Here is a 16,364-nt window from a genome sequence, read left to right on the forward strand (position 1 = left end):
ACCTGACTCTCAGGGCCACAAAAGCAAGTCAGAGAGTTTGGGGGGGCCCTTACTGTGAGTGAATCACTTCCTGCTACCCCAAAGCCTTTCTGCCATCTAATAAGACAGGAGTTAGGGATACAATGTTATTCTACACTTGCTTGGATGAGTGCAACTCCATTGAAACTCAAGAAATGTAATACAATCCACAACAAGCTTACTTGATAGACACTAAAGCGACTACCCCATCACTTATCACCCTCTATCTACTTGAAGAAATTTAGATAATTACCCAGGGTTTTCCAAGCCCCACCACAAGATGGGCACAATTTTCTTCATGGAAAGACCACAACACTGAGTCAAGCACCATCCTGACTCAAATATATCAACAGTCTTTCATTGTTGCTGCTTAAACCTGAGAATTTACTGCTTAGTTCCAACGTTAAAGCAGATTTTCTATAACAGTTCAAGATGGCTCACAACCTCCTCAAAAGCAATGAGGGTTGGGAAATGTTGACATTTGTATTAAAAGAAAAATCATATCTGGAAAATTTAAAAAGATGCATGATGGAGAAAAGAAAACTTTTTTTTAAAGGGTCAGAGGAATGCAGTGGGAGATTGAGAAAGGTACAGGTGGCACTTCAAGAAGAAAGAATGTTGAAGAAAAAATGTGCAGAAAAATCATCTCAGGCAAGGTTATTAGAAAATATAATCCATCTATTGTGTACTTAGATGATTGGAGGCAAGGTGGATGGAAGAACAGGCAGGTCCAAAATAGTCTAAGAAACAAAATGTACAGGGGCGTGGCAAGATGGCGTAAGGATCAGATGTGCCTTCCAGTCCTCTCCTGACTCTATCTTATTGTTTTGTCTAGAAATGCCCGTTAAAATTCTTTAAAAGTTTAGATAACTTCAGTGCTGTTAATTTAACTTATGATGGTACAATTGGTGGAAAAGAGCAAAAAAAAACGAAAACAGATCATCAAAAAACTACATTTTCCAAAAGTTCAAGTTTTGGAGTCTACCTACAGGAAAGACACCGGGGCTCACCCTGAAATGGATCCCAGGAGAGAGGTACAGCTTTCGGATGTAGAGATCAATGTTACATCAGTAGAGCCCTCTAAAGAGGGCACCAAACAGCCTTTTGAACAAAGAGTTACTCAGGTTCGCACATGTGCAGTAGCATCTGACGGCAATGTTATGAATGAACCACTTGTAGTAACATCAGTTGAAGTACCGGCTGGAGAAAGGCATTTGTCAACTGTAGCGGTGGCACTGCAAACTGCACCTCTTGAGATAAAAGAACCTATACAACTTGATGTACTGGGAGAAATTAATACGTTATGGACTGGGGAAAATCCCGGCCAGCGTCCTCCAGTCACTGCTGGAAAGACTGTGGCTGGGGTTTCCACACGCAGCTATACTACAAGGAAGGCAACCAGAATGAAGGAAGCAACAGAAGACCCTTTGGTTATGTTGAGCCAGAATCTCTTCCAATTGAAATGATTCTTGTGAATCTTGAATCTAAACTATCTTATACAATGCAGGGATTATCTAAGATTATGACTGAACTTGGTACTAGGTTTAATACTCTGATGGAAATAAATTCTCAACAGATGGCTGAGTTTGGAGCTTTTAAGCTTGAAGTGAGAGATAAATTTAATTCGTGTGAAGAAGATATAGACGAAATACGAGATCAAGTTTCAGATATGACCAAAATGGTCGAAGATTTACAAACTCAAAATAAAAATTTGGTGAAAAAGATTGATTATTTGGAAAACCAATCCAGACGGAACAATATAAAGATTATTGGTTTGCCGGAAGGAATGGAGGGACCAGACCCAAGAAAATTTTTTACTGAATGGATTCCGCAGGTGCTGGGTCAAGAACATTTCCCGGAAGGTATAATACTGGAACGTGCTCACAGAGCCTTGTGTAGAAGACCTATTTCAGGTCAAAGTCCAAGACCTGTTTTGGTTCGTTGCTTGAATTATTACGACAGAGAAATAATTTTACGAGTGGCTATTAGAAATGCACAACAGAGAAAAATCACCCTTGATGATTCAAAATAATCGAGTTTTCTTCTATGTGGATTTGAGTCAAGAAGTTATGTTCCAACGACGGGAATTCAACTCTGCTAAAGAGTTGTTGTGGAAGAAAGGTTATAAGGCAACCTTTAGATATCCAGCTGTTTTGAAGGTTTTTCAAGATGGTTACCAACCAAAGTTCTTTGATTCTCCAAAGGAAGCTATAGCATTTGCTCAAGAGCCACCAATTACTCAGTTTCAACAGAGACGTAGTCCGCCGCGATCTCTAAGGAGACAAGAGATGGAAGAAAAGAGCCGTGCTCCAAGAAGGAATGGTTGTAATGGTGACTCGGCAGTTGGAGCTGATTAAAAGAAGAGTTGATCTTTTTTTTTCTAATGTTGTTAAAAAAAAAGGAATATTAAATAATGATGATGTTAGTTTAAGATGAAGTGAGAGTTGGGGGAGAGAACTGGATAGGCACTATTTCCTGAAAGTCATCTGCTACGTGTGAGTTATCTCACACCCATTTTTTTTTGGGAGTTACTGCATTGCGCGGTTTAGACGGGAGGGGGTACTTTTAACCTCCTACCCATTTTTTTTTCTTTGTTGTATTATTAGATTAAAGAGTGAAGGGTTTTTTTTGTGTTTATAAAAAAAAAGCATAAGGAAGTATTTGATTGTTTAAAAAAACTAAAAATTTATGTGGTTTTTTTGTAAAGTTTATTCAGTAGATAAGGAATATTTGAAATGTAAATGTTAATGGGATGGATAAGTTTTTATATTTTTTCTTTAACTTTAAGGTGAAAGGAGTGGTAATTCTGGTGTATATTATTTTGCTATTTTAGTTATAGAACGAAGGGAATAATGGTGAAAGTTATAAATTGAATTGTACAATTCTTAATGAGGCTTGAATTTTGATTGTGGTTTATGCTCCATTTGTTGAAGATATAGATTTCGTTGTAGATGTGTTTTTATTATTTGGATATCTGAATTTTAACGTAATGATTGGGGATATTTAAATGTGGTATTGGAGCTTTTATTGGATAATTATTCAAGAGTAAAAGGGAAAAATGGTGGAAGAGTACTAAAATTGAATTGTACAATGCTTAATGAGGTTTGAATTTTGTTTTAAGATGGTGGTTTATGTGACTAATATGATGATAGATGTGAAGTTAGTTGATATTTGGTGAAGGTTTATCTCTTTAGAGAAAGTTTTTTTTTCATCTATTTTTTCTCATGCTACAATTTTTTTTAAAGAATTGATTATTGTTTAAGAATTTTTGATAGACAATGTTACTAACTTTACTAATTTTTTATATTAAGTTTGAGTTAAATATATGTTTCATCTTAACTCTGTTTGTTAAATATATGCATTTAAGTTTGATTTAAATATGTTTTTTAAGTTTGATATCTTAGTATTAATTACTTCTCTTTTTGTTAGTATTTAATCGGTTATGTTTTTGTTTTTTTGTTTTTTTTTGTAAGTGGGTTTTTTTATCACATATATTATTAACTTTATTAATTCTTCACTCTTTATTTTGGGGGGAAAGGGGGGGTTGGACTAATTTGAGTTGGGTTATTAAGGAGTAATAATTATTGGATGGGTATAGTTTATTTAGATTACTGATACTGTATTGTAATTTTATTATTTTATTCTTAATTTTTTTAATGTAATCCTATATGTTATTCATGTTATAAAATCTTAAATAAAACTTTTTAAAAAAAAAGAAAGAAAATGTACAATTTTTTACAAAATTGTTTGGACAATTTCTCAGAAACGATCAAATATTACAGATTTATTTGTAGAAAGTACAAAACCATTGTTGCCAGGATATTCAATAACAAACATTTTTATTTCAGATTGTTTTTCAAAATTCATTTATTCCGGAGTGAAACACCCAAAAAACCATTTCCACATCAGACTGGAAAATTGCCTCAATATTTTACTAGAATTGAATAACCTTTCATTCTGACAATTCATCCAAGAGAACTTAGATCAAGATGCTGTAGAATAGAGGTCACCCACTGTCATAATAAGGTGTTCCAATGTAATGTTGGATTCAGACCTGTAACAAGAAAACTCTGGACATTGCCCTTTTCCCTCCCTCAGTTTCAGCACCTAACCCACATCCCCCAATCCTCAAACAATATAATCTACTGTCTACCTAGGCTATAATTTTCACAGTCTACTGACCCAATTATTCCCCAGGCTGCCTCCAAATGTTGCCATCATCATCATATACCCCCAAAACTATTCTACTCAAACCTACATCAATCCCATTCAGTCTGAGTTTGGCCCACCTGTCCAACAACACCCAATGGGGATGCTAACAAAATTCATCTGGTCTGTCACCTTCCACTATTCCCACAGCACTCCTCTGTAAATATAGCACCCTACCCTGACTCCAACAAAAATTTCCCTTGTCTAACAGACATCCTTTCTACCCAAAGTACGAGCACTCCTCACCCACTCCCCCAAATTTCCAACCCCAATTACACTGCTGGCGACTAGTGTCGACACCTCCCCCACAGTGACCCCCTAAGAAGCAGTCATTTTCCACTACTCCACCGCTTGATGATAATTCTGACTTTACTCATCCATTCTCTTCCTAAATCACAACTCCACTTCCCCTATCCAGATCCCCTCCCTAACCGTGCAGCAACAGCCACACTCTTCCATCCATCCACCTCAAATGCCAGCAATGACCTCACTTTTCCTCTTATCCCAACCTCAGAACTAGGCACAATTGACCTTCCTTTCCCTGACCACAGCACAGCTTATGCCTGGACATCTGATCACTGGTATACTAGCATTCTCCTTCTCCACCCCCCACCCCACCAAGCCCAGCTTTTGTCCTAACCTCCTTGCCTATGCCTATAGGCAGGTATATAGATAAGAAATGTTGAAGGGGATATGGGCCAAATGCAGGTAAATGAAACTGGCTTTATCAGCATAGACAAGTTGGGCCTTAGGGTCTGTTTTCATGGAGTTCACAGCATGAAAACAGACCCCAAGATCCATTGTGAAAACAGACCCCAAGACCCATTGTGAAAACAGACCCCAAGACCCATTGTGAAAACAGACCCCAAGACCCAACTTGTCTTTGCTGACAAAGCCAGTTCCATTTACCTGCATTTGGCCCATATCCTCTTCAATATTTCTTATCCATATACCTGTATGAATGTCTTAAACTTTCCAATTGTCCCCATCTTTACCATTTCTTCTAGCAGCCCTTTCATGGTTAGTGTAGCAGTTAGCACAATACTGTTACAGCACCAATGAACCAGTTTTTCAAATTGGTAAGGAATTTGCATGCTCTGAGTCAGCATAGGTTTCCTCCAAGTGCTCAGGTTTCCTCCTACCCTTCAAAATGTACAAGGGTTGTAGGTCATGCGCCAGAAGGGGCTATGAGAAATACAATAAACACGAGTTACGCATGACACAATATAATTGGTTACACCACGCCCCAAAAGTTAAATAAATGGGACCCAACAGAAGTTTTCATTGTAAAGAGGTAACGGGAACAACAGTACATGCAATTTGGGCATGTGAGAAAGTGGAAAAGTTTTGGGAAGATCTAAATCAGGTATTAAATAAAATCACAAAAAAAGCAACATACCAAAAAATCCAGAGATCTTTCTTCTAAGTAATATAAGTAAAGAACTTGGACTCGATTTGGATGGAGCACAAAAAAGATTTATTATGATAGCCTTAGCTGTAACAAAAAAATGTATTATGTCAACCTGGAAATTAGAAGATAGCCTGAGAATACAGCAATGGTACATGGAAATGAATAAATGTATTCCATTGGAAAAAATAAAGTCACATTATTTGAACAAATTTGGGAACTGTACATGGAACACAACAGAGAGGGCCTACTGCAGACCTCCAACCCCTAAAATGAAAGAAGGAGAAGACGAAATGAACTGACCCAGTATGTAAAGGCAGAAGACACAAATTTCTTGTTTATTTTCATGGTGTGATGACATTGTTTAATGGGTTTAATGTATCATATAGGTTGAACGTTGAGTGTGTGGGGAGGGGGGGTGAAGGAGGGAGGGAAGGGAGGAGGAAAAAGGGGAGAAAATGACAGTGTATATTCAAGAGGGAAATGTTTGTGTGTATTTTGGTCAGTATGGTTCATAGTGTGAAAAATAAAAAAATTAAAAAGGTGCCCCTTCAGGTCCCTTTTAAATCTTCCTCTCTCAGCTTCAATGGATGTCCTCCAGTTTTTAGATCCCCCTATTTTGGAAATAAGACTGACTGCCTAATTTATCCATGCCACTCATGATTTTAATAAGCCTCCATAAAATTCCCCTATGTGTCTTAAGCTTTCAGGGAGAAAAGTCTCATCTTATCCAATCCTCCTTGAAATTCAAATCTACTGATCCTTCTAACCTTCTCAAATCTTTTCTTCACCCTTTTCAACGTAATTATACATTTCTGGAACCTGGCTGACCAGGAAACTGCACACAGAAGGGTCTCACCAGCTTTTTGTGTCATTGCATTATGATGTGCCTACTTCTGAACTCAATATCTTTATTCATTATTTGATTGCACTTGAGCCCTTGGTCCTCAAATAAGATGAAAGTTTACATCAGCAACCTAAATTATCACTGCAGTTTATCACTGCAATTGTTTTGCAGTCACTCTTAATTCCTTGGCCTGTTCATGTAAAAGAAAGCACCATTCATTCATTCATAGGGATAGTTTGCCACCTACAGGCATTCAGGTGGAAAACAGTCATGAAAGTTCATGTTACTAATCAGTGAAATCCCCTTCTGCAATCAATATTGACCTTAAAAAGTATTTAAGTATTTAAAAAGTATTTAAATTGCCTACTCGGAAGCCTTCTCTAGCAGTCACAAAGTCTATTGTAATACAGACTGGCTGACAAGCCTGCTCAGCTTCTCAAAATAATCAAAAATACCTTTTTTGACTGGTCAATGTTGTCATGAGATGCGAGTGCTTTCTGCATGGTTCAAGGTGATCCTCCAACCTAATTCTGGATTTGTACCTGGAATGGTCCCAAGAGAAGAGCTTTGGCCAAAAGTAGCTCTGCTACACGAAAGTGCCCAGTTGACAGATGTCCCCAGTCAAATGATGCCTCCAGTTCATAAAACTTCATGGATGGTGCTGATGCTGTTAATCACTCACCAAGTCCCGACACCATCCCATGGTGGGCTGCTAAAAGGAAGATGGCTGTAGTTGTCATTCCTGCCCCAGTAAGTCACAGAATTTGTCAAGGCAGTGTTCTTGGCCCCATTGTCTTTAGCTGCTTCATCGACTTCCCTTCCATCATGTTCAGAAATAGGAATCATTTCAGGTTTATTCCCAGAGTACATACATGACATCACTTACAACCCTGAGATCCTTTTCCCAGCAGGCAAATCCCTTCCATGCACACAGGAAGGCATACAGACATTGGCTAATAAATGATGGATCACAATGCAACAACTCTGAAGAACCTTGACACTATTTAGATATTAATGGAGGACAATCCAGACACTTTGGAATTATGATCAATAAGCTCACAGATAATATGAAACTCGACAGTGAAGTTAATATTTTCAGCATGATGTTCATGCATTGGTATGAAGGGGAGAGCAATAGTAAATGGAATTTGATCCTCATAAATGAGAGCTGATGCATTTCGGCTGGGATTTTCACATTGGGTTGTAGGGGAAATTGAGGAACAAGGGGAACTTGTACATGTCAAAGGACCTTTGAAGGCTGCAGCAAGGGTAGATAAAGGCATGTGCTTATAAGGCATATTTATCTTAATCAGCTGGGGCATGGAATATAAGAGCAGGGAGGATGTTGTGCAACTATATAACAAGTTAGTTAGGCCACAAGTGGAGGGCAATGTACAGCTCTGCTCACCACATTATTAAGGAGAATGCAATTGCACTGGAAGGGGGTGCAAAGGAGATTCACCAGGATGTTACCTCAGTTGCAGCATTTCTTTCATGAAGAGAAATTGAATTGGTGAAAGTAGGATGCCTGACTGAAGGCATAACATTTTCAGAGGCCTGGATGGAAGTGAGGATCATTTCCCCTTATGGCAGATGGGCTTATAAACAGAGTGCAAGTTTGAGATAAATGATGGAAGATTTAGAATGATGACATTCCTCTCTCTTCCTTTCTCTTCCCCCTCTCTCCCTCACCCCCCCCCCCCGCCCCCCACCCACAGGGGACAGAAGTCTAGAGTTTCTATAAGGCATTAAGACACAGGAGCAGAAATAGGCTATTCAGCCCATCAAGTCTGCCCCACCATTTGATCATGAGCTTATCCATTTTCCCACTCCGCCCTACTGCCCAGCCTTCTCCCCATAACCTTTGATGCCCTGGCTAATCAAGAACCTATCAATCTCTGCTTTATTTACACCCAATGACTTGGTTTCCATAACTGCATCATTTAAGAAATATTTCAATAAGCAATGACAGAGTTTTAACTCAGGATTAAAAATGTGTCATTATTTTACAGTGCACTCCCATCCTTCCTTGCAAGATTATGATACAAGAAAAATGGTTGAAAACTGAAGTGTGTGGAAATTTCTTGAGTGGCAAGTTCAGAGAACGCTTTGCCCCAGTGAACTCCAAAGAGTGGTGGAATCTAGATTTTTGAAATAATTTAAGGAGGAGATTTTTGAAAGATGAAGGCATTGGAGAAGATGGGATGAGGCTTGGTTTAGATTAATTAACATATTGAATTGCAGAGCAGACTTTGATGGGCCAATGTCCTACTCTTGTTCCTTTTTTTAATGTTCTTATGTTCCATTGATCATTTTATTTTTCTTAAAATCTTATAACAGGTAATATTTATTTCTAATCTTTGTCTCTAAACCATGTTATTGTCACACCAATTTTTTTTATCTGGCATCTTATGCCTTCATCTCACCCACCACACGAGATTGGTTTGAAAAGCAAAACTGTCAATCAGACCTGTTTCTGAACTCTACTTTACATGGCAGCTTTTTCCCTCTTCCTGTTCCCAAGAAAATTCATTCATTCTCTCCTCACAACTGAATTGCAGCAACATCACAAATCTCATTTGCATTATCTCCAGTGAAATTACTTGCTTCTAATAATGTGGTGACAATAACAGCACATTGTTATCCAATTGTGCCCTCAACAATGTTTTATTTAGTTATACAAATACCTCCAATTTTTTTTTTATATACACACATACCATGCACAGGCAACTGAAGCTTATATTCCACATACCTTCAACACCTTATCTTGGAATGAGGTGAACACATTAATGATAGTAATGGTGGTTGCAAGGCAACTAGCAATGCCTTACTGTTTGATTAGACTTGGCTGCCACCAGGAGGAGACACACAGGCATGCTATGTCTGTAATGCAGGCTTACAGCCTCATGGTGCTGTTTACAACAACCTTTTCCTTCATCCATGTGTTTTTCCTAAGAACTTATACATACGAATAAAAGATGGGAAAAAAAATACACGAAGCCTTTTGCCCAAGAGAGTGAATGGGTAACCAGAAGATTTAGGTTTAAAGTGAGGGAGAGGGAGTGTGGTGCACTGTTAGCCAGAATCAGACACACACAAGGTAAAGACTGTAAAGGCTTTAATCCACAAAATCCACAAAGACGTCCACTGAGCCAGGCTGGCTGTGGCTGCAGCAACTCTGAGTGAGGCCTCGGGAGGCCAGCGCAGGCTTATATCCCAGAGGGTGATTGACACCCAACCAGGTGGGGCTTGATCTATTCAGGCTGAATGATTGACAGCCAGCTAGGTGTTGTCCTGTCCCCTTACACTCCTGCAGGTACAGAGGTTGGCCCCTGCAGTAGGCCAGTGGTGTACCACCACATTCACCCCCTTTAAAATTGACCTGGAGGGGGGCAGTAACAAGGAATCGTACTCACTATGTACATACAATATTTACAGGTTGAGTCGATTCGGCGGCTGCCAGGGTCTCTGTGACTGTCGTAGGACTGGCTCCTTGTCACTGTTCAGAGGGGAAGTGGGGGGCTGGTGGCAGGGGTGTGTGTGTGTGTCTGGTGTGGTGCCGTGTGGAGGGGTGGCCAGGGTCGACACATGTGGGTCGTATTGGATGGGTGTGGAGCAGATTCGTCTCCCAAGGCTGAAGTGGGCCCCTGTGGTCAAGGAGGGCCTGCATTCCCCATAGCTGCCTGGGGATAGGGAAGTATGCCCGATCAGCATCGTTCTGGGTTGGAGGGTGGTGTGGTGGGTGCTCCTGCTGGTGCCAGGTCCCTGGTAGAGATGGTGTCCTTCCTGCCACTGCCAAACCTAGCGCAAGTGTAGCTAAGGTTTGCATGAACGAAGAAACCTGCTCTACCAGGGCTTCTGCCTTGTGTGTCCTTACATGATTACGCAGAAGCACCGGTCCTGGGGACGCGAGGCATGCTGGGACATTCCAGTCACCGACCTCCTGGGGAATGAGAACAGACGTTCATGAGGGGTCTCGTTTGTAGCCATGCACAGCAGTGACCGAATACCATGGAGCACCTCGGGCAGGGTGTCCTGTCAGTACTCAACGGCCCACCCTTTTGACCTGAGAGCCAGGAGGACTGCCTTCTTACCCACCCCATTCTCGCATTCCACTTGCCCGTTGCTTCTCGGGTTATAGCTTGTCGTGCGACTGGTTGTGATGCCCCTCGCCATCACGTACTGGTGCAGCTCAACGCTCATGAAACTAGACCCTCCCACCCCCCGGTCACTGTGAATGAAGGAGGGGTAGCCAAACATGGTGAAAATCTGCCCCAAGGCCCTGATGATGGTGGCCATGGAGGTGTCCGGACAAGGATGGCATAAGGGAAGCGTGAGTACTCGTCCACTACCATGAGGAAGTAGATGTTTCAATTCATGGAAGGCAGGAGCACTTTGAAATCCATGCTGAGACGCTCGAAAGGCAGAGTAGCCTTTACAACGTGGGCCTGGGGGGGGGGGGGGGGGGGGGGCGGAAGAAGTGGGGTTTACACTCCGCACAGACCCAACAGGTCTCGGTCACGTCCCTGACATCCCTGATGGTATGCGACAGATTGAGAGTTAACGAAATGGTACAACCAGGTGACGCCCGGATGGCACAGGAACTCACGCAATGCTTGCAACCGGTCATCATGCATAGATGCACAGATGCAAGAGGACATTGGGGGAGTAGTTAAACTTCCTGGGTGGTACTGGATGTCGTAGCTGTAGGATGCCAGCTTGACTCTCCAGTGCAGGATCTTGTCATTCTTGATCTTGCTCTTGTGGGTAGTGTTAAACATGAACGCCATGGCCCACTGGTCTGTGAGGAGTGTGAATTTCCTGCCAGCCAGGTAGTGGCGCCAGCTTCCACAATCACCTTGTCCTCTTTAATGGTGGAGTGCCCTAGCTTGGAGCCATGGAGGGTCCTGGAGAAGGTGCTGGGGCGCCCCCCCCCCCCCGGTTGAGGGTAGCAGCGAGGGCCACCTCGGAGGCATCGCTCTCCACCTGGAAGGGGGAGTCCTCATCCACAGCCTGCATAGTGGCGTCCGTGATGTCTTACCTGATGCGGGTGAAGGCTGTCTGCACCTCTGGTGGGAGGGGAAAAGTTGTGGCTTGGGCCAGAGGGCTGACCTTATCCGAGAAGCAAGGGACCCACCGTGAGTAATAAGAGAACAGGCACCTGCGGAGGGCCTATAGCATGGGTGGGGGGGAAGGAAAGGAGGGGTAACTCCATTAATGGGTGCATCCTTTCCGAATGTGGGCCGATGACTCCATGGGCCAGGATGTACCCCAGGATGGCAAGGTGCATGCTGCTGAACACACTTGTTGTAAGTGAGGTTCAGCTCCGCAGCAATCTGGAAGAATTTTTTCCAGGTTAGCATCGTGGTCCTGCTGGTCACGGCCACAGATAGTGACGTTATCCAGATATGGGAACATCGCCTTCAGCTTGTGCCGGTCTGCCATGCAATCCATCTCCCGCTGGAAGACCCCAAAAGGAACCCAGCGGAACTGGTACAGGCACCCATCCACCTCAAAGGTGGTATAGGGCTTGTCCTTTGGGTGGATAGGGATTTGGTGATGTGCCGACTTCAGGTCAATCGTAGAGAAAACCCAGTAGTGGGCTCTCTCACTGACCTTCCGCCAGGAGTCGTTGCACCTCCATCTTAAGACTATCATTGACCCGAAAACTCACTGCACCATCTGATTTTTTACTTTCTCCTCCCAACATTACTTTTCCCATTTTACTTTTCCTGGCCATTACTTTATATTCCCTACCCTTTTTCTTATCACTCTGGTTCCCATACCCCTGCCAAATTAGTTTAAACCTTGCCCCACTGCTGTACCAAACATACTTGCCAAAATGTTGACACCTTTTGGATTTAGTTCTCAGTGACCGGCACCGACGAGGGCTGTGCTGGTGCAAATGCTCGGGGAACACACTGTGACAGTCGCTGACATGGTCGGATGTTGCGCAGTCAAAGTCGGGGAAGGGGAAGTCATCACGGGGACAATGGCACCGCCCAGCATGCGTATGTGGGGGGGGGGGGTCCACGGAGGAGGTGGGAGGTCATAGAGGGCCACTGAGCAGCCGGCATGTTTTGAGATGCACACTTTTGCAAAGTTGCCATTTTTGCCGCATCGGGAACAATACTGGTTCCTAGCTGGGCAGTTTTGGCATGATCATCGATCTGACCCACACTAGGACCCACAGTACTTACAGGAGCACCAGGTGCCTGCTGCAGTGACGTTCTCCTCCCCAGCTTGGCCTGGGGTTGCAGCTGCAGTGTGAGAGGGCCATGAGGGAACCTGGAATTGAAGGCTTTGACGTGCAGGGCTGCTGCTTCCAAGGTTTGGACCACTTCCACAGTGCTGGTTAGGGCATATATGTTGTCTTCCAGCAGCTTCTGCCAGATAGCATAGCATAGCCCTCAGACGAAGGCATTCCACATCAGCCCCTCGACCTCCTCTACACCTACCCTGGGTTCAGCTAGACACAGTCAGGGGAACTCTCGCAAGTGTCCCAGGTAAGACTCAACCGTCTCCCCAGTTTGCTGGGCTCGGGTGTTGCGGAGGTACCTTGCATGGACCACATTCATGGGGGGCTTATACAAGTTCGAGAGTGTCCATTGCACTCTTGTACATGGAGCAGCCTTTGGTTACCTAGAAGGCGCGGGGACCCAGCTTTGATCGGAGTAGGACCAATATCTTCCGATCGGAGTCCAGGATGTCGCCTCATGTGCCTTGATGATTGCCTCTACCGTGTGCTGCCAGATCTCGAAGCATGTCTGGGCTTCCAGGTGGCGTGGGTCTACCTTGAGGCTTCCTGCACACAGGAGTTTTTCCATAGCCGCCATGGGAAATTTTGTGGATCAGAGTCAGACACACACATGGGGAAGACTGTACAACAGGCTTTAATCCACAATGACTTCCACAGAGTCAGGCTGGCTGTGGCTGCAGCAACTGAGTGAGGCCGGCGCAGGCTTATATCCCAGAGGGTGATTGACACCCGACCGGGAGGGGCTTGATCAATTCAGGCCAACTGATTGACAGCCAGCCAAGTGTTGGCCAGTCCCCTTACACTCCTGCAGGTACAGAGGTTGCCCCCTGCAGTAGGCCAGTAGTGTACCACCCCACAGGGAGATTAATAGAAACCTGGAGGTAACTTTTTTTTTTAAATACACAGAAGATAGTGAGTGTATGGAATGGCTGCTGGAGATGGTTGGGGGTAATTACAGCAATTGCAGTGCTTAACAATGATTTCTCCTGATGCATGATAGGATGGGTTTAGAGCACACATATCAAACTCTGGCCCGCGGGCCAAATTTGGCCCGTGATATAATTATATTTGGCCCGCAAGATCATTTCAAAAATGTATTAGAGGTGGCCTGCTGGCCGCCGCGCCAGTATAGCGCATGCACAGTAATACAACAAATCCCAGAATGCATTGGCGTCAGCCTGCTAATCGCCCCCACCTCCTCTGTTTACGTTGCAGGGTCTCACCGTGGACTCTGGTTTTGGGGCCTGGCCGGTGTCAGGGGAAGCCAAGGCCACTTCCCAGCGCCCGGAAATGGAGGCCTCAGGCCTGACCTCACCAGGACCTTTGCCCACTCCCCCTCCCTGCCGCAGGCCAACCCGCAACTCACGGTGACGGGGCTGCTGATCCGCCGAGATGCCGCCCTGCAGCGAGAGCCGATGCCCCCGCACTGTCGTTCTCCAACCCGATCGCCCACAAACCCCCGCCCTCCCGCACACAGGCCTGAGTAAGGATTATGAACTTTAATCTCAGGATAAAACGTCTTCCAATAGTTTCCATGTCACAGTAATAAATATATTCCTGGTTAAAAATGGTCCTGCACCTGGATACAAGCTCATTAGGCATAAAACTTGAAAAGTGTGTAAATCAAAGGATATCTGTACCAATGGAAAAAGGGCATGGCAAATAACTCTGCTAGAGTTCATGCCCACAATCAGTCACCCATTTGATTGTTTCAGGAATCATGTTATTCTCCCACATTCTCAATAGCCCTCAGATTTTACTATTCGACAGCACACTAGCAACATTTGACAAATCCTCAAAAGAGAAATATTATTTATTGAATATTTTATTTCTCATTTGTTAATGCTTCTGGAAAGAGTTTATCCAAAACTATTATTAAACATTTATTTTATTAAGAAAAAGTTTAACATTACATATGTTGAAAGAAGAGAAAACATGCAGATGTTGTTGAAAATTTTCAATAAATATTTAGTTCGGCCCTCGACTTAGTCCAAGTTTTTAATTTTGGCCCCCCGTGAATTTGAGTTTGACACCCCTGGTTTAGAGGGATGTTTAGGACTAGTGTGGGCAAGACATTTTAGCTAGCGTAGGCAAGATGGGGTGAAGGACATGATTCCATGCTGTATAATTTCATGACTTTCCTGTTGAATCATCTAGATTTCCTTTAGAGAGCTCTGGACTTTTACCTAGATTATTTTGTTCATCCATTGGGCCCAAAACCTAATTTATGCCTTACCTTTATTTGACCTTCCAAAACACATTTCTTCACATGTATCATGATTAAATTGCATTTGCCATTGCTTTCACCAATTTAACACCTGATTAATATTAATTGAAGATTCTCTTCATTCACAGCAACAATACTACCAACTATTCAGTTGCAAATCATGTCTCTTACCTTCACATCCAAATCATTAATGCATGTGCAAACCAGTAGGGGTCCCAGCATTGATCTCTCTAGAGTACCACTGGTCACAGGCTTCCAAATACTATTCGACACTCCAACATCATCCTCTGTATTCTAGTACCAAGCCAAATTTGGATGCATTTACCAAATTCTCTTAGTTATAAGATTTTGGACACTTTCCATGTGAGATATTGTCAAAGGGATTACTGAAGTTCATGGAGACTTATTTCACTGAACTGAATGCTGTAAAACCAGCAGCTCTGAATTAAATGTAGGGAACACAAACATTTCTCCATTGTGCATGGATTCTCATTCAATGAAGAGAATTTTCTTCTTATGAACAGTGGTATTTTGCATCCACAACCCTTCCTCCTCCACTCCTCATGACACATCAATACAGCTCACTTATAACCACTTCATTGCTGTTAAACAAGAAAATCTCCAAATGCTAGGGTTGAGTGCAATATGCAAATGTGCTGGAGAAACTCAACAGGTCACATACCATCAATAGGAAATAAAGGATAACCAACATTTTTGGCCCGGTTCCAGGCCCAAAATATGGTTAACTAACTTTCCATGGATGCTGTGTGACCAGCACATTTATGTATTGCACCCTTCATTTCACCTTGTCTTAATCTGGTTTCTCCCCCATTCCAACATAAAGTTCAAGTGGAAATATATTATCATCAAATTGCACAAGTACAACCCAACAAAAGTGTTCTCCAGTCTTTGGTGAATAACATGCAGACACACAATCAGACATTACATGCATTAAGCATTAAAACATTACAGCACTGTACAGGCCCTTCAGCCCTCCATGTTGTGCTGAACCATAAAAAGTGCTAAACCCTCTCTACCCTATAACCTACTTTCCTTTTATCCATGTGCCTATCTAATAGGCTTTTAAAGGCCCCTAATGTTTCAGCATCTATTACTACTCTTGGCAAGGCATTCCAGGCCTCCACAATTGTTTTAAAAACTTACTCCTGATGTCTCCCCTATACTTCCCTCCTTTAATCATACACACGTCCTCTAGTAGTTGTTATTCCCACACTAGGAAACAGGTATTGGCTATCCAACTTATCTATGCCTCTCAATTTTGTAGACTCAATCAAGTCCCCTTTCATCCTTCTACACTCCAAAGAGAAAAGTCCCAGCTTTGCCAACCTTGCCTCACAAGTCATGCCCTCCAATCCAGGCAACATCCTGGATCATC

At 43.0% G+C, this 16,364-nt stretch overlaps 1 protein-coding gene across 1 annotated transcript in view; it reads left to right on the top strand.

Moving 5' to 3' along the window:
* Positions 1-9,475, top strand: part of LOC138758014 (uncharacterized protein YagA-like) — a 63,346-nt gene extending 53,871 nt beyond the window's left edge. Inside the window, exon 2 of the mRNA XM_069926270.1 lies at positions 8,495-9,475. The gene's annotated coding sequence lies outside the window, so the exon portion shown is untranslated. The remainder of the gene's footprint in view (positions 1-8,494) is intronic.
* Positions 9,476-16,364: the final 6,889 nt, after the last annotated feature.

The sequence above is a fragment of the Narcine bancroftii genome, chromosome 3 (genome assembly GCF_036971445.1).
Source record: "Narcine bancroftii isolate sNarBan1 chromosome 3, sNarBan1.hap1, whole genome shotgun sequence".
In the NCBI taxonomy this organism is placed as follows: Eukaryota; Metazoa; Chordata; class Chondrichthyes; order Torpediniformes; family Narcinidae; genus Narcine; species Narcine bancroftii.